We start from the raw sequence: 19,921 nt of genomic DNA on the forward strand, positions 1-19,921 counted from the left end.
TAAGTGATTTACCGGCGCAGTCGAAGTGCGGTAGGGTGCCTTACTGTTCGTCAGACCAGAAACTTATGCATACTATCGAAGAAAGAGCAACACTTGGTTACTGCGAATGCTAAACTTAACTTCCAGGTTCATGTTCACGGTAGCCTCCGGCCTGAGCTACAAGGTCCATACACACTGTGGGTTAAACGCCTCATCGAGCGCACGATGCACCCGAAGCCCCTCATCATTTGAAAAAATCGCACTTTGTCCGACCACACTGCACGCCTACAGTCAGTCACAATCCGCTTTGTGTGTTATTTGACCTACTGAATACTTGCAGCTTTGAATAACGCTGTGATCAATGGCCTTTTGTGTGGTATCCGACTCAAAATTTCTGTTGCATTCAACCGTCTTCAGTACGTCTTCTCGGAAACTAGTTGAGAGGGCCCTATATTCACTGACAACCATTCCCGTAGGATGTATAAATGCAGATTTAAGCGACGAATCAAAATTTGTGGCAAGGCTGGGATTGAACCTGCTCACTAGGCAGGTGCGCCAACTACTACGTCACACTGGCACAGTGGCTTTGCATGACTTCTACAACTAATCTAGCACGCCTCCCTTCTCAATCAACGTTCCCATCACGTCTCTGCCCACTCGGTATTCGCCCTAAACTTGAACAGCATTGAGAAGGGAGGTGTAGTAGGGATGGTTCAAATGGCTCTAAGCACTATGGGGCTTAACATCTGAGGTCATCAGTCCCCTAGACTTAGAACTACTTCAACCTAACTAACCCAAGGACATCAGATACATCCATGCCCGAGGCAGGATTCGAACCTGCCACCGTAGCAGCCGCGTGGTTCCGGACTGAAGCGCCTAGAACCGCTCTACCACAGCGGCCGGCCGGAGTACTAGGGAAATTCTTGCAGTTGTGCAAAGCCGCTGTGCCAAGGTAGCGTAGTGGTTTGTGCATCTGTCTAGTGAGCAGAAGACCCAGGTTCGAGTCCTGGTCTTGGTACAAATTTTCATTCGCTTCTTAAGTCTGTCTGTATAGGTCATAGATGTCTGAGACTTGAAAAAGCCTCTGGAACCATATAATATCACTTAATTCCTCAAAGGGTTTGGAACTGATTGTCACTGACAAGGCGTAACACTCGTCTCAGTCCCCTGTCAGTTAGGTTCTTTCTGCGACCACAGATCTTAAGCCATGTTTCCTGGCCGCAGATGGTACAACATTCCTTGTAAGCAGGTTGGACCGTCCGCGTTGATCCATTAGTTAATCAGGTAAATGCGTCTGCACTGTGATCATGGACACGTCCAAACACGGAAGCTCTCTTCTGCCATTCTGTCACGTCTGCACTGATTCCATACAGCCGACTGACATACACACCACTTCGCTGCCATGGCTTAACGTTAGCGATGGAGGATTACATAACCCTTAGTATACAAGACCTACACCACCTACAGCGCTCCAAAGCAGTCAGTGTGCTCCTGTAAGCTGGTGACTAAAATTTTGTACATTAACTTAATGCACTTTTAGTAATAGCATTATCAATAGGTACAGATAAGCTAAAAGTAGATGGGAATAACAAAATGACTGACAGTCAGCTTGCGGCGGGGAGGGTTGGTCTCCCACTATCCTTTGAACAATTAGTCCACCTACCTGGATAGGTTTCAGGTTGTGTGCCCCTTCAGTCTGCGATGGCAGATACTAGTTTAGTTGGCAAAAAGCAACGTTGACAAAAATTCGACTAATACCTACGAGGGTCACTCCAAAAGAAATGCACAGATTTTTTTAAAATCCATCTTTTATTCTAGATGTTTGAAAGTTTTACAGTGTGTAGATACATCCTTTAGGAACAATATTTTCATTTCTCCACATAATTTCCACCCCTCTCAACTGCCTTACGCCATCTTGGAACCAGCGCTTGTATACCCGCACGGTCAAATTCTGGACCAACCTGTTGGAGCCACTGTTTGGCAGCGTGCACAAGGGAGTCATCATCTTCACAGCTTGTTCCACGAAGAGAGTCTTTGAGTTTCCCAAAGAGATGATAGTCACATGGAGCCAGGTCAGGACTGTAAGGCGGGTATTTCAGTGTTGTCCATCCGAGTTTTGTGATCGCTTCCATGGTTTTTTGACTGACATGTGGCCGTGCATTGTCGTGCAACAGCGAAACATCCTGCTTTTGCCGATGTGGTCGAACACGACTCAGTCGAGCTTGAAGTTTCTTCAGTGTCGTCACATATGCATCAGAGCTTATGGTGGTTCCACTTGGCATGATGTCCACAAGCAAGAGTTCTTCGGAATCGAAAAACACCGTAGCCATAACTTTTCCAGCAGAAGGTGTGGTTTTGAATTTTTTTTTTCTTGGGTGAATTTGCATGTTGTCACTCCATTGATTGCCTAATGGAGCCATGTTTCATCACCTGTCACAATTCTTCCAAGAAATTCATCTCCACCATTCTCATACTGTTCCAAAAGTTCACTGCATACCGTTTTTCTTGTTTTTTTGTGAGCCACTGTCAACATCCTGGGAACCCATCTGGCACAAACGTTTTTTAACGCCAACACTTTCAATATTCTGCAAACACTTCCTTCCCCTATCCCAACATAGCGTGACAATTCGTTCACTGTGATGTGTCTGTCAGCAGTCACCAATTCGTTAACTGTCTGCACATTGTCTGGAGTGTGTGCAGTACGAGGCCTGGCGCTGCGAGAACAATCCTTAATATTGCCGTGCCCGCTTTCATCACGTAACCTGCTTGCCCACCGACTAACTGTACTGCGATCGACAGCAGCATCTCCATACACCTTTTTCAACCTCTTGTGGATGTTTCCCACTGTCTCGTTTTCACAGCACAGGAATTCTATGACAGCACGTTGCTTCTGACGAACTCCAAGTGTAGCAGCCATCTTGAAGACATGCTGTGACGGTGCCACACACGGGAACAAAGTTGAACTAAGTTTGAAAACAAGCGGGAAGGAAGTATCTAAAGTATCTACACACTGTAAAACTTTCACACATGCAGTATGAAAACTGTATTTTTACAAAAATAGTGTGTATTTCTTTTGGTGTGACCCTCGTATTACGCAAAGGCCACTTAACTCAAGTCCAAGGGCAGTAGTTGAAAGTTAGTAAAATTATTGAGCGTTCGGGAGTCTTGTATGACTCATTTGAAAAAATGTCTAAGATTTTCTTTAAGTTGGTTTATTGTCTTTAAAACAAGGAAAATGGTTATCAAGTCCGTATTTAATATCCCGACATCAGTTACGCAATGTCACTGACTGTCTCTGCAACAAGTTCACACCCGAAAGCAGCCAGAAGATATATCGTCCGACCCGATACTTTGAACGTCGTAAGCAGTCACTGACCCACGGCTACTTGCGAGTTAACACATTCAGTCGTTCAGTAGGCTTCTTGTCAAGAAGTGCTCGCCATAATGCGACTTTATCTGGACGAAACACTCCACACGAGTTTTATGGACGACATGAAATGTTCAGACACGAATATCTCCTTAAATAAACCACTCACAAGGCTCAAAAATTCAAAAAATACTTAATACCGTAGTCGCACTTCGTCAACGACGCGAGAACCGATCGAACGCGCGAATTTCTTCATTTTGGTAGAAATTTGATCAGCGCGGTTTAACATAGGTGTTTACTAGAAGACGCCTCCCGAACGGCTATCTCGACTCACAGATCTGAGCCACAAAGCCATACTCAGATGCGCGGGAAATTTTGAATTCCTATTAGCTCGTTTGTTAAGCAGTCAATCAGATCATCTCGAGCACTTCTATACTCGCGGTATTTCTAATGTCAGCCAATCACATTACCAAAAGTAATTTAGACTAGAAATCTTGTAATTCCGAAATTACATAAAATTTAATGAAAACAAAATATGATTGCTTTCTATAAAATAAATTAGTAATAGATTTAATACTCAACGCCCCTTCTGGCTGTCTTTTACAAAATCAAACTCACTCGGACATAGATCACAAATTCCCTTATTGCACAGCAAAAAAATGGTTCAAAAGGCTATGTGCACTATGGGAATTAAATTCTGAGGTCATCAGTCCCCTAGACTTAGAACTACTTAAACCTAACTAACCTAAGGACATCACACACATCCATGCCCGAGGCAGGATTCGAACCTGCGCCCGTAGCACTCGCGCGGTTCCAGACTGTAGCGCCTAGAACCGCTCGGCCGCAACAGCCGGCATTGCACAACAACTTTCTCACGCATACGTTTACATATTCTTAATAAAATATCACATCCTCACTTTTCGTATTTCGTCCATTCACTCTCTCAGTCTCTCCAAACCACTCACACACCCAAAACACGATGAAACAATAATTTTCCAAAGTACTTTTCATAACGTCACAAATCTGTGGTAAAGAAACTAAAGAAAATTCCAGAGAATTAGATTATGTGAAACTATCCTCTTGGTTGTAGTTTCAGTTGATACTACAGATGAATGCATTAAAGTCCCTAACTCCGCTCCACAGTGCCAGCACGGTTCTTATGTGATTTAGGTAAATTTTATTACTCCGAAAGTACTGAAGTTATTAATTTGAAATTTTAACAGTGTGTTTGTGTTATCTGTAGAATTTGGTATATGAAGTATGAAAATGATCGGTTAATACACTACTGGCCATTAAAATTGCTACACCAAGAACAAATGCAGATGATAAACGGGTATTCATTGGACAAATATATTACACTAGAACTGACATGTGATTACATTTTCACGCAATTTGGGTGCATAGATCCTGAGAAATCAGTACCGAGAACAACCACCTCCGGCCGTAATAACAGACTTGATACGCCTGGGCATTGAGTCAGATCTTGGATGGCGTGTACAGGTACAGCTGCCCATGCAGCTTCAACACGATACCACAGTTCATGAAGAGTAGTGACTGGCGTATTGTGACGAGCCAGTTGCTCGGCCACCACTGACCAGACGTTTAACACTTGGTGAGAGATCTGGAGAATGTGCTAGCCAGGGCAGCAGTCGAACATTTCTGTATCCAGAAAGGCCCGTACAGGACCTACAACATGCGGTCGTGCTTTATCATGCTGAAATGTAGGGTTTCGCAGGGATCGAATGAAGGGTAGATCCACGGGTCGTAACACATCTGAAATGTAACGTCCACTGTTCAGACCGAGCGAGGTGGCGCAGTGGTTAGCACACTGGACTCGCATTCGGGAGGACGACGGTTCAATCCCGTCTCCGGCCATCCTGATTTAGGTTTTCCGTGATTTCCCTAAAATCGCTTCAGGCAAATGCCGGGATGATTCCTTTGAAAGGGCACAGCCGATTTCCTTCCCCATCCTTCCCTCACCCGAGCTTGCGCTCCGTCTCTAATGACCTCGTTGTCGACGGGACGTTAAACACTAATATCCTCCTCCTCCTCCTCCACTGTTCAAAGGGCCGTCAATGCGAACAAGAGGTGGCCGAGACGTTTAATCAATGGCACCCCATTCCATCATGCCGGGTGATACGCCAGTATGGTGATGACGAATACACGCTTCCAATGTGCGTTCACCGCGATGTCGCCAAACACGCATGCGACCATAAGATGCTGTAAACAGAACCTGGATTCATCCGAAAAAATGACGTGTGGCCATTCGTGCACCCAGGTTCGTCGTTGAGTACACCATCGGAGGCGCTCTTGTCTGTGATGCAGCGTCAAGGGTAACCGCAGCAATGGTCTCCGAGCTGATACTCCATTCTGCTGCAAACATCGAACTGTTCGTGCAGATGTTTGTTGTCTTGCAAACATCCCCTTCTGTTGACTCAGGGATCGAGACGTGGCTGCACGATCCTTTATAGCCATGCAGATAAGACGCCTGTCATCTCGACTGCTAGTGATACGAGGCCGTTGAGATCCAGCACGGCGTTCCGTATTACCCTCCTGAACCCACCGATTCCATATTCTGCTAACAGTCATTGGATCTCGACCAACGCGAGCAGCAACGTCGCGATACGATAAACCGCAATCGCGATAGGGTACAATCCGACCATTATCAAAGTCGGAAACGTGATGGTACGCATTTCTCCTCCTTACACGAGGCATCACAACAACGTTTCACCAGGCAACGCCGGTCAACTGCTGTTTGGAAATCGGTTGGAAACTTTCCTCATGTCAGCACGTTGTAGGTGTCGCCACCGACGCCAACCTTGTGTGAATGCTCTGAAAAGCTAATCATTTGCATATCACAGCATCTTCTTCTTCCTGTCGGTTAAATTTCGCGTCTGTATTACGTCATCTTCGTGGTGTAGCAATTTTAATGGCCAGTAGTGTATTTAGTAGTACGCCTTCAGATTAGTAGAGAGTATTTGTAACGTATTAGACACAGCGTTAAGCAAGTAGACGGCTCACTCAGCCCAGTAGCCGGCGCCAGTGTGCCAGCGTGAGAACCAAAATCCGCTCTCCTCCTGGCTCCACAGCAAGCTAAGCTTTCAAGGCAAGATGGTAACTCCTAATAATCTGCTACGTTATAACCTCTTTACAGACAGCTATCACAGGAACAATCAGTAAGAGAATTCACTTGATTCCGCTTTCTGTTCTATTCACCGTTGTCAGACGCCATGTGCCAGTTGCCACAGTGAGTTCTAGATGCCGGTAACGTTACAGTTGTAATTACTCTGTACGGTATGTTTATGCTGTCTGTCCAAAAATTTCCGAGACTGATTTTATTCCTGGCATATACGCGACGTCATCGAAGTAACTGAAGTGGCGGCTCGAACTAACAACAGATGTGCATTCGACCAGTCAGCTGCGAGCAGGCAGCATCAATCAAGTAGTGGACGTGCGGCCGTACTGCGTTAACGTTGTTGTGTAACAAATCGCAGTGGAGCAACATCACTAAATATAGAGTTCATGAAATTCTCTAGAATGTTTTGAAGAAGAAAAACCATGTGGATTTTGTTCCGCACACCTTGACTCCCGAACAAAAATAACAGCGGGTGAATGCCTGCCGCGAGTTGATTGAGATGAAAAACGCGGACAATTCTTTTCTAGAAAATAATCATCACGGATGCAGAAACTTGGTGTTATCATATGAACCTACCACAAAACGACAAAGTTGAGAACTTCACTTGAAGAGTCAACGCTTTGATGATGCAACCCGATATTGTAGCCATTGTGATGCGTGAGTTGAACATCTCAAAGATGGGCTTTTGTGACAGTTTCACATGGTAGTATGAACGTTTTATAAGTGTTCTTCAAGTGGAAGGGGGAGGGGGAGGGGGGAGGGGGACTACGTAGGATTTCTGAAACATTAAAACTATCATCTTAACTTCTTTCAATTTTTTATTGAGTGTCGAAACCATTTTGGACTGATGGGATATTGTACTTCATAGAACAACTTAATCTAGTCGCGAAAGTGTGCAGAAAAGTGATAAGACCCTGCTAAGCGCCGGCCGTTGTGGCCGAGCGGTTCTAGGCGCCTCATTCTGGAACCGCGCGACCGCTACGGTCGCAGGTTCGAATCCTGCCTCGGGCATGGATGTGTGTGATGTCCTTAGGTTAGTTAGGTTTAAGTAGTTCTAGGGGTCTGATGACCTCAGATGTTAAGTCCCATAGTGGTCAGAGCCATTTTTAACCCTGCTAAGCCAACATGATAGTGCACGCTAGTGCGCAGCGTGTAAATCAGTTCTGAATGGGGACGACTCGTTGTTGCTGCCGCAGTCATATTGAGTATGCAGCAAAACGAAGACTGTCAACATCGCTCACTCTCATGCTTTACTGTCGATCACTTCGTTATTTTTATTTAGGTTGTTATCGTAAAGAACTAGTACAGTTATATAAACATGCAATGAAAATTCTTAAACAGATATTTGTTTCTACAGGGCGTTAAAAAATATTCCGTACTTTGAGCGGTGGTAGTATGGACCAAAACAAGGAAAAAGTCCAGTTAACACAGGCTCTAAAATAGATACCTTAAGAGCTAGGGCCACGTGTTCATCTTCGCTGCTGTGTAACACATCTCGTCTGTTGTAAGCTCTTTGATATTACGAACGACCTACAAAATACAGTAAAGAAATGAGGACATGTTGTTCTGTTTTTGTCCTTGGATACAGTTTGCAGTATACATCTTTTAGTGTCGTTACTATAACCTTTGTTCATAGTTCTGGGTAAGTGCAGCGCATATTAGTTCTAACCTACATCTACATCTACGTGATTACTCTGCTATTCACAATAAAGTGCTTGGCAGAGGGTTCAATGAACCACCTTCAAGCTGTCTCTCTGCCGTTCCACTCTCGAACGGCACGCGGGAAAAACGAGCTCTTAAATTTTTCTGTGCGAGCCCTGATTTCTCTTATTTTATCGTGATGATCATTTCTCCCTATGTAGGTGGGTGCCAACAGAATTTTTTCGCAATCGGAGGAGAAAACTGGCGATTGAAATTTCATGAGGAGATCCCGTCGCAACGAAAACGCATTTGTTTTAATGATCGCCACTCCAATTCACGTATCATGTCTGTGACACTATCACCTCTATTTCGCGATCATACAAAACGAGCTGCCCTTCTTTGTACTTTTTCGATGTCATCCGTCAGTCCCACCTGATGTGGATCCCATACCGCACAGCTATACTCCAGAATAGGGCGGACAAGCGTGGTGTAAGCAGTCTCTTTAGTAGACCTGTTGCACTATATAAGTGTTCTGCCAATGAATCGCAGTCTTTGGTTTGCTCTACCCACAATATTATCTATGTGATCGTTCCAATTTAGGTTATTTGTAATTGTAATCCCTAAGTATTTAGCTGAATTTAAAGCCTTCAGATTTGCATCACTTATCGCGTAATCGAAATTTAGCTGATTTCTTTTAGTATTCATGTGAATAACTTCACACTTTTCTTTATTCTGGGTCAATTGCCACTTTTCGCACCATACAGATATCTTATCTAAATCATTTTGCAAGTCGTTTTGATCATCTGATGACTTTACAAGATGGTAAATGACCGCATCATCTGCAAACAATCTAAGACGGCTACTCAGATTGTCTCCTATGTTGTTAATATAGATCAGGAACAAAAGAGGGCCTATAACACCTCCTTGGGGAACGCCGGATATTACTTCTGTTTTACTCGATGACTTTCCGTCTGTTAGTACGAACTGTGACCTTTCTGACAGGAAACCACGACTCCAGTCGCACAACTTAGGTGATACTCCGTAGGCACGCAGTTTGGTTAGAAGACGCTTGTGAGGAACGGTGTCGAAAGCCTACTGGAAATCTAAAAATATGGAATCAATTTGAGATCCCCTGTCGATAGCACTTATTACTTCATGAGTATAAAGAGCTAGTTGTGTTTCAAAATAACGATATTTTCTGAATCGATGCTGACTATGTGTCAATAAAAGTGTCAAAAAATGAAAGCAGTCTGTGTTTTGATAAGTTTGTGAAATGCTTTTACATTGTAGTTTTATCTTTGAACTTACCAGCATAACGGAAACTTATTATTCTACACGGGATTTGGTAGACGTAATCTCCATTATGGTCTCTGGGAAATAGAGGCAACTGTCAACCCCGTGTCCTTTTTTCTGAAAAATATCCGGAATGTAGGGTGCCATCTGCACAATTATTCAGTCGTCTTTTCCAGTGACTAGCAAACTCTGGCGCCATAGCTCCGACAACGAGGATTGTGACAGACCCCGCACCATTCGTACTCCTGTTGTGGAGGAGCTAATATTGCAACTAGTGGAAGAAAATTCTGGGACTAGTGTACGTACAATTTCAGCATCTATCGGTTTAGTCATCCTCTAGTATGCGCGATCTTCTATGAGCAACAGCTGTACCAGTATGTGCAGCGTGTCAAAGCACTTCGCGCACAGACTGCAGCTCTGCCAATGGCTGTTGCAAAGATATGACGTACATCACTTTTCACAACGAAGATACTGTTCACAGACGAGGCCGATTTCACGCAGGAGGGAATTGTCATTTTTCATAACTAACACGTATGGCCTGATGCAAATCCACAAGCAGTTGAGGTAGCAGCGCCGATTTTTAGTTAACACATAGGCAGGAACTATTGGTGATAAACTAACGCGATCTTGCGTACCATCAAACAGGTTTACTGGTGCAAGGTACACTCAATGCTTATTAAATGTCTTCCCTGTCTTCATAGAGTAGGTACAATTCGAACCATGGATGGAGATGTGGTTCATACATTATGAATCACTAGCCCATTTTTTTCCGAAAAGGTCCGGGAACACCTCACACAGACATTTAATCTACATCTGCATTTACATGATTCCTCTGCAATTCACACATAACTGCGTGGCAGAGGGTTCTTCGAACTACCTTCCGACTATTTCTCTACCGTTCCACTCTCTAACAGCGCGTGGAAAAAGCAAACACTTAAACCTTTCTGTACGAGCTCTGATTTCTGTTATTTTGTTACGATGATCATTTTCCCCAAAGTAGGTTGGTGACAAAATATTTTCACACTCAGAGGAAATAGTTGGCGATTGAAATTTCGTTAAAAAGATCTCGCCGGAACTAAAAAAAGTCTTTGTATCAACGATTGCCATCCCAACTCACTTATCATATTTGTGACACACTCTTCCCTGTTTCGCGATAATACATAAAGAGCTGCCCTTCTTTGATCTTTTTCGATGTCCTATGTCAATCATGTCTGGTAAGGACCTCATACAGCATTGCAATATTCTAGCAGAGTACGAACAAGCGTAGTGTTGGAAGTCTCTTTAATAGACCTGTTGCATGTTCTAAGTGTTCTGCCAGTAAAACGTAGTCTTTGGTTTGCTTTCCCCACAACATTATCTATGTGATATTTCCTGATTGTAGTTCCTAGGTGTTTAGTTGAATTGACAGCCTTTAGATTTGTGTAATTTGTTGTGTCATCGAAATGTACCAGATTTCTTTTTGTGCTCAGGAACATGATGTCACACTTTTCCTTGTTGATAGACAATTTCCATTTTTCGCACCATTCATATATCGTGTCAGAGTCATTTTGCAATTGCTTTTGATCTTCTGATGAGTTTACTACACGGTAAATGTCATCATCATGTGCAAACAGTGTAAGAGGGCTGCTCAGATTATCTCTTAAATCGTTTATGTGGATTACGGCCTATAACACTTCGTTGGAGAACGCCAGATACCAGTTATGTTTTACTCGGTGATTTTCCGTCGATTTATGCGTATCGTAACCTTTCTGAGAGGAAACCACGGATCCAGTCGGACAACGGAAGCAATACTCCATAGGCACGCAATTTGCTCAGAAGTTTCTTGTGAGGAACGGTGTCAAAAGCTTACTGGATATCTAGAGGTATGGAATGAGTTTGAGATTCCCTGCCCGTAACTCATGTAACAACGTGCGAATAAAGAGCTAGTTGTGTTTCGTGCCAACTATATTTTTTGTACGATATTTTCTGAATGCGGGCTGACTGTGTGTCAAGAGACCGTTACCTTCGAGGTAATTCACAACGTTCAAGCACGACATATATGTAATCCAAAATCCTACTGGGCAATGGATTGATCAGGGTGGGGTCCATTACGTTGGCCAGCTCATTCCTCTGAGTTTAGTACCTTGGATTTTTGGTTGCGTCAACACTTTAAGTCTTTGGTGTCTGCAGGCCTCATTAATGAGGTACTAACGCTGCAGGAACACGTCATCAATCCTTGCCAGCGTATCCGTGACCAGCCTGGAGTTTTTCGGAGTGTCCGTTATTCCTCGAGACGTTGAAGACAAGCATGCCTTACTGTGAATGGAAACCATATTGAGCAACTCCTTTAGCGATGACTCGCAAATGCAGGTCGTATGTAATATCAAGCAGAACACATTAGTTCTGCTGTGAAAGAATAATGTGTTCTTGTTTGTTTACTGCATTATGTAGGTCGTTCGTAATAGCTGTTCAAAAGTGTGTGAAATCTTATGGGACTTAACTGCTAAGGTCATCAGTCCCTAAGCTTACACACTACTTAATCTAAATTATCCTAAGGACAAACACACACACCCATGCCCGAGGGAGACTCGGAACCTCCGCCGAGACCAGCCGCACAGTCCATGACTACAGCGCCCTAGATCGCTCGGCTAATCCCGCGCGGCCTCGTAATAGCAGAGAGCTTTCAGTAGAAGAAATGTGTTTCACAGTATCGAAGATAATGAAGTTCTCATAACTCTTATGGTACACAATTTCTAGACCATGTTTGCTGAATGGTTTTGTCTTGTTTTTGTCCATATTGGCACCCTGTAGACATGTCTGTGTGAAGTACAGTGATGTTCCTCGTACGCGAGCGTAGAAAACTTCCCGGAACGGTTTTACCACATCACAGGCTTTCGAACTCATTAGAATACGACAGCTGTCAGACGCTCTGCAAAAGGTTAAAAAGAGCAGGTAGCGAACGGGTCACAGCGGGCATCTGCCGTTGCGTAGGCAGACACGGCGCATGTCGCACGCCGCTTTTGTGGGCCGGCGGCGGGGGAGAGTGTGGGACACGGCCGAGCGACCATTAACTCGCCGCTCGCTGCTGGCTGCTGGCAAGTGGGAACCCGTCTGCCGCCGTCCCCGCAGAACCGCCCGGCCTTCCGCGAAGGCCGCTGCCCTAACCGTGGGACTTCCTTTCGTACTCCGCTCTGTCCGGCGCGCTCCCAGTAACGGGACGGGCCGCGCTTAAAAGGAGCACTGAATATGTATACAGATAAAGTTCGAGTTTGCCGACGGTTCCTATAAAAAGGGCCGGCCGTTCGGTTGCGTAGGGGTCCGCGCTGAAAAGGGTGAGTAGTGCAGAGAGAGCAGGGGAGTGAGGGCGGTGGGAGGGAGGAGGGAGCAAGAGAGAGAGAGAGAGAGATGCAGAGCAAGCGAGCAAGGCCCGGCGCGATGTTACGGCTTGCGAGGGGTGAAGACAGGGGGAAATCCGGGTGGGGTTGGCGGCGGCGGGGGCGGTGTGGGGGCCGCCGCTCGGGGGGAGGGACGCGCTGTGGGAGGGGTGGGAGTTGGCCAGGACGGGTGGGGGCGGGAGTGTGGGCGGAGAGGGGTGGCGGGGGAGGGGGGAGATAATTCTAGGGAATGATTGAAGAGGGTTGGATGGAGGAGGGTGTGGGATGAGTGGCGCGGGTGGGAGGGGGGGGGTTTGGGAGGGGGGCGGGCGGTCGCCGGGCCCCAGGGTGGAAGCACGCCGGGGCTCGCCAAGGAGAACAAATGAAGGGGAGAACGCGGCCGGGGAAGGAGGTCCGCTGCTGCTGCCTCCGCTGCCGCCGCCGCCAGGCTCGACGCATTCCGGGACACGGCCAGCGGGGAGCACTTTGCGTGAGTACGCGGCGCGGGCATTGATCCGCCACGCCACGCTACGCCGGACGGTCCGCGCGCCGCAGCCACGCACTCGAACCTCGCCGGGGGCAGCGCCGGGCCCGGCGCCGGCGCGCCGCCCACGTCGTTGCCAGATGTCGCCCCCGCCACCGCTGCCGGCCGCCCGCTGTGCGCCGCGCGCTCCCAGGTCCCGCTCTGCCTGTGCGAGCACGCGATCGCCGAAGCGCTGACGAGAGACAGGCGCGGACCGAGGCATCCGCGCAGGGTCAGCTGACGAGTGCACCCTTCCTGCCATCTAGCGGCAAGTGCATAGCTGGCGCCTAGTCCCAGCAGAAACGGGGCCCAAGACTTTTATTTGTCACTTGCTTCTCGGTATAAGACCCACCTCCTACTTTCTCACAGCCGCTGTGCCTGACCACCTAACTCGGAGGAGCCGAAGCTGGCAACCATCAATCTCAGCGTCCACACGCACCGTTGCCCGTGTCCGCCAGTGGAGGCGGGCCATTTCTTTTACTCTTTTTTGTTTTTTGTTGAAGCGGTTTTTTACTTATTTAAAATAAAATAAGTGTCTCTTGAAATGGAAATAAAATTATAAGCATAGCGTTCCGCGGCCGTCGTCTATGTCGAAATAATTCTTCAGGGTACCTGATCGCATTGTCGATATGTAACATTATCCGACGTTTTGGCCACGACTGCAAATGGCTGTTTCGTAATTTAGAAGAAAGAGAGGGCCACGCTGAGGCTCTCACGGCGAATACCTCTCTATTTGTGATCGAACCGTTGGCTCTCAGACACAATACTTGATTATGTGTTGGTTGTAGAGTAATCAGATTAAGCTACATCTAACTTGTTGGCTATAATATAGGTAGAACTACAGGTTTACAGTGACGTATATAACAATACACCCGCATTGTTTAAAGTACTATCTTATATTGCAGTACAGTTGTAAAGTCATCTTTTCGTAAGAATAACCGATCACTAGGCTAATGTACATATATGCAATTATACAGTGTGTTTCCGATATGGTGATACATACGTACAAAGATGATGGAGAAGGGTAAACGAATCAATTTGAGATAACCGACCCTAATCCGGAACCGACTGACTCCAAAGTTATAAGCGATAGTCGTTCTGATACCTCTGACAGTGGACCTCTTCTTCTGTAAGCTCTTTGCTTTTCACTCTTTGGGAGGAACTAGGAAAAATTGCCCAGTAAACACAGGCTCTAAAGTGCACGCCTTATGAGCTACGAGCACTTGTTCAGTAGAAGAGATCTGTTTCATAACAGCAAAGACCTCGTAGCTCGTAAGGAATGCACTTTAGAGCCCACGTATACGGGACATTTTTTCTTGTTTTGTTCCACCCTACCCCTAAAACATGGAAGCAAAGAGCTTGCAGTAGAAGAGGTCCGCTGTCAGAGATATCAGAACGATTGTCGCTTGTGACGCTCGACTTAGTACTTTGCAGATTATGGTTCCTTACCTCAAACTGATACATTTACCCTTTCCCATCACGCCTAAAACACTGTAACATCATCACGGAAACACCCTGGATATATTGTCAAAGTGTCTGGAGTTAATAGCCAAATATTGTTTGTGTACTGTCCTGTTTCTTCTTTCACCCTACGGACTCTCACGTTTTGCTGTATAACGACTTGTCCTTAGTATGGCCTAGTGTATAGGTATTCTTTGTAAGTTGTTCTTAGTGATTTCCTCTGCTAATTTGTTTGGATGGATCCATTGATCAACGTCCTTAATGGCTTCGTATGTTTGGTCTTGTGTATCTGTCATGTGTCCTTAAAGTTTTTGTAATTTACACAGAAGAGGACTGTATTTTCTGCGGTCCCTAGTTTCCAACATCTGCAATTTGATGTCTGAGGTATAATCACGCGATGTAAGTGAGCGAGGTAATAAGGTTGTTGTCCAGTTAAGAAGTGCAACATGGAGTACCGAAGGCACTATGTCTCTCTTGACACCGTATCGAGATCCTAAACTGAGGCAGCCACTCTGGCAGACGAATTAAAGCAGCAGCTCGTTATACCTTGGTGCAGTCATTGCAGTTTTATAAGTGACTGCTGCATTTTCTTGCATTGAAAGTGAGAACCTGCCAACCTCATGCGCTTTGATTACATACGTAAAGTAACAAGAAGCTCTCCCAATGGTAAATAAGTATCTTATTATGTTATTGCTCTGTACTCCGTCGGTCTGTCGGTCAGTGCTATTGCTAAGACCCTCTTGGTCATGCGTTCAAACACAGGGTCACTCAGGTTTTTTTTTCTGTATGTGAAGAATGCCAAGTCGCACCGTGGTCTACATTAAACTCGATTATTTTGTTCTAAAACCGGAAGAAGTAGTTAAGGGCATACCAGAGGTGACGGAACTATTCCCCTAGCAGCAATTGCTGTGCTCTGTACACGTCCATCCGTACTTTGTAAACCACCATAAAATGTATTGCACAGGGCATATACTGTTGTGTCATACATGATTGTTTCTTCCCATTTCTTTCGCGTGTGGATCACGAGAAGAATGCCTGCTTAAATGCTAGCCACGTATTCGCGGTTTACACGACGTGGAGATCTGAAGAATTTCAGTCAGATCTAAAGGCCGTAAATTCAAGTAAATACCTAGGAATTACAGTTACGAACAACTTAAATTCGAAGGAACACGTAGAAAGTGTTGTGGGGAAGGCTACCCAAGGACTGCGTTTTATTGGCAGAACACTTAGGAAATGTGACAGATCTACAAAGGAGACTGCCTACACCACGCTCGTCCGTCCTCTTTTAGAATACTGCTGCTCAGTGTGAGATCCTTACCAGATAGGATTGACGGAGTACTTCGAAAAAGTTCAAAGAAAGGCAGCACGTTTTGAATTATCGCGAAACTGGGGAGAGAGTGTCACTGAAATGATACAGGATTTGGGATGGACATCATTAAAACAAAGGCGTTTTTCGTAGCGGAGGAATCTTCTCACGAAATTCCATTCACCAACTTTCTCCTCCGAATACGAAAATATTTTGTTGACGCCGACCTACATGGGGAGAAATGATCACGATGATAAAGTAAGGGAAATCAGAGCTCGTACGGAAACATACAGCTGTTCGTTCTTTCCGCGAACTATACGAGATTGGAATAATAGAGACTCATGAAGGTGATTCGATGAACCGTCTGTCAGGCACTTCAATGTGATTTGCGGAGTATCCATGTAGATGTAGACATTCTTCACTTACTATTGATTCTAAAAACTTTGCAAGTAGCTTTTCGTTGGATAATTGGCCACTTCTACAGGCGTCTGCTAGTTCACGTTTTTCAGCGTTTTAGGGACGCTCTTAAATGAAACAAACCTGTGATCACTCGTGCTACCGTTCTTTGTATACGTTCACTATCCTCCGTTAGTAACACCTGGTATGATCTCACGCAACTAAGCAAATTCTAAAATGATATACATGATTTTTTTGTACGGAGTTTCTTCTGCAGACGTCATCTTTAATAGTTTTTTGTGCACACTGTTTTACATATCTGTTATTATTTTCCTTTTCACTTTCAGACATCTAAACATTTTTAAATGAGTGTAAAATTGACAGATTATCACTTTCAACGAAAGAAAAGGCAACAACAGCGTCCAAAGATGATATAAATGTCCTAATCGAAGACATAATGAGCTGCTGCTTTATTTCGTCTGATACAGTAGCTATCCAACTGTAGGGTCACGATAACGTGACAACAGAGACATCTTTCGGTGCCTTCGGTAGTCCAGGGTCCCAGTTTCTGCTGGGGCTGCAAGCCTGTTCAATACACAAATGGTCATCGTCCAAGATTCTCCCGCCTACACATCTACAACCTGCAAACCAATGTGGAGGGTGTGGTAAAGTATATTTCCCGCTGTGGCACATATCAACACTTCTACCCGTTCCATTCGCGTAAGGAGCGAGGGAAAGATTATTGTTTACACGCATCAATGCGCGCTGCAAGTTAGCTTATCTTGTTTCCTGGTCCCTACGGAAACGATGCGTAGGGAGGTGTAGAACATTCCTAGATTGACCACTTAATACTGCTTCTTGAAGCGTAATAAGTAGATTTTCGCGGGATATTTGGCGTGTTTCATACTTACATTTTTACTTCATATTAGTGTTTCTCCCCTATCCATTCGCGTCTGGAGAGAGGGAAGGGCTACTGTTGAAATGCCTCTGCGCACGTTGCAGTTAGCAAATACGATCGCTGCGAGAACGGTATCTGTAAGAGTTGTAGTTTATTCCTAGACTAGCTGAGTACACCGAGCGAGGTGACGCAGTGGTAGCACACTGGACTCGCATTCGGGAGGACGACGGTTCAATCCCGTCTCCAGCCATCCTGATTTAGGTTTTCCGTGATTTCCCTAAATCGTTTCAGGCAAATGCCGGGATGGTTCCTTTGAAAGGGCACGGCCGATTTCCTTCCCAATCCTTCCCTAACCCGAGCTTGCTCTCCGTCTCTAATGACCTCGTTGTCGACGGGACGTTAAACACTAACCTAACCTAACCTAACTAGCTGAGTACTCGACGTTGTCCATGCATGTATTTACTCCAGTCTTCTATCAGTTCATCTCCTCCGTCCCTCTCTCCGTCCATCTTCTGCCCTCTCTGTCCATATCCTCCACCTCTCTCTGTGTCCACCTTCTCTATCCTCTGTCCATATGCTCCTTTCCCCTCAGTCTATCTGCTCCTTGCCTCTTCAGTCCATCTCCTCCTCCCCCTATATCTCCTGCTCACATTTCCTCTTCAGCTCATCATCTCCTCCCCTCTCTCTGTCCACCTCATCCTCCTCTGTTCTCTGTCCCTGTCTTTCTCGATCCTCTCCTTTCTCGATGTGTACCAAATTTGATTGAAACGGGTCCAGTGATTTACGAGGAAACGCCCGCCATTTGACTGTAAATTACATTTCATTTATTTTACACGATCATGATTTCGCCTTCACAGCTACTCTCAAATGCATGTTAAAATGGTACAATGTATCTAACCCATCTACATGACGTGTCATCGTCGAGAAAAAATATTTCTGCTCTGTAAGATAAGAAATGTGTTTTTTCGGCGGTGACACGTAAGGTAGAGAGATCAGATGTATTGTAGCATTACAACGTGCACTAAAGAATGGCTGTAAATGCGAAATCATGATTGTGTAAAATAAATAACATTAATTTACAGTCAAATGTCAGAAATTTCTTTCAAAAAGTTCTACGTAACTGCGGTTTCCCAAGAAGGAAAAACATTTCGGGATATAGTTAGTGCCTTTCTTTCAGAGTTTCCTAGTTCATGCTTTACGACACGCTCTCCAGCATGTCAAACAAAACTTGTGATCGTTGTTGCTCCTCTTCTCCCCACATGTTTAAAAACCCCAGAACATAATAGCGCACCCAGGAGTTGAGTTAGAAAAGGCAGGGGCGAGAGAGCAACTCATTTTAGTTTTTCGGTGAAGAGAGATGTTGTTGTTGTTGTGGTCTTCAGTCCTGAAACTGGTTTGATGCAGCTCCCCATGCTACTCTATCCTGTGCAAGCTTCTTCATCTCCCAGCACCTACTGCAACCTACATCCTTCTGAATCTGCTTAGTGTATTCATCTCTTGGTCTCCCTCTACGATTTTTACCCTCCACGCTGCCCTCCAATACTAAATTGGTGATCCCTTGATGCCTCAGAACATGTCCTACCAACCGATCCGTTCTTCTGGTCAAGCTGTGCCACAAACTTCTCTTCTCCCCAATCTTATTCAATACTTCCTCATTAGTTATGTGATCTACCCATCTAATCTTCAGCATTCTTCTGTAGCACCACATTTCCAAAGCTTCTATTCTGTTCTTGTCCAAACTATTTATCGTCCATTTTTCACTTCCATACATTGCTACACTCCATACAAATACTTTCAGAAATGGCTTCCTGACACTTAAATCTATACTCGATGTTAACAAATTTCTCTTCTTCAGAAACGCTTTCCTTGCCATTGCCAGTCTACATTTTATATCCTCTCTAGTTCGACCATAATCAGTTATTTTGCTCCCCCAATAGCAAAACTCCTTTACTACTTTAAGTGTCTCATTTCCTAATCTAATTCCCTCAGCATCACCCGACTTAATTAGATTACATTCCATTATCCTCGTTTTGCTTTTGTTGATGTTCATCTTATATCCTCCTTTCAAGACGCTATCCATTCCATTCAACTGCTCTTCCAAGTCCCTTGCTGTCTCTGACAGAATTACAATGTCATCGGCGAACCTCAAAGTTTTTATTTCTTCTCCATGGATTTTAATACCTACTCCGAATTTTTCTTTTGTTTCCTTTACTGCTTGCTCAGTATACAGATTGAATAACATCGGGGAGAGGCTACAACCCTGTCTTACTCCCTTCCCAACAACTGCTTCCCTTTCATGTCCCTCGACTCTTATAACTGCCATCTGGTTTCTGTACAAATTGTAAATAGCCTTTCGCTCCCTGTATTTTACCCATGCCACCTTTAGAATTTGAAAGAGAGTATTCCAGTCAACATTGTCAGATGCTTTCTGTAAGTCTACAAATGCTAGAAACGTAGGTTTGCCTTTCCTTAATCTTTCTTCTAAGATAAGTCGTAAGGTCAGTATTGCCTCACGTGTTCCAACATTTCTACGGAATCCAAACTGATCTTCCCCGAGGTCGGCTTCTA

The 19,921-nt window shown here is 45.0% G+C and overlaps 1 non-coding gene across 1 annotated transcript; it reads left to right on the forward strand.

The window, feature by feature from the left end:
* The first annotated feature begins 925 nt into the window (after nucleotides 1-925).
* Trnat-agu (transfer RNA threonine (anticodon AGU)) lies at nucleotides 926-997 on the forward strand. The gene has a single exon. It is a non-coding gene; the product is annotated as a tRNA-Thr (tRNA).
* Nucleotides 998-19,921: the final 18,924 nt, after the last annotated feature.

Source organism: Schistocerca nitens, chromosome 6, assembly GCF_023898315.1.
Source record: "Schistocerca nitens isolate TAMUIC-IGC-003100 chromosome 6, iqSchNite1.1, whole genome shotgun sequence".
Lineage (NCBI taxonomy): Eukaryota > Metazoa > Arthropoda > Insecta > Orthoptera > Acrididae > Schistocerca > Schistocerca nitens.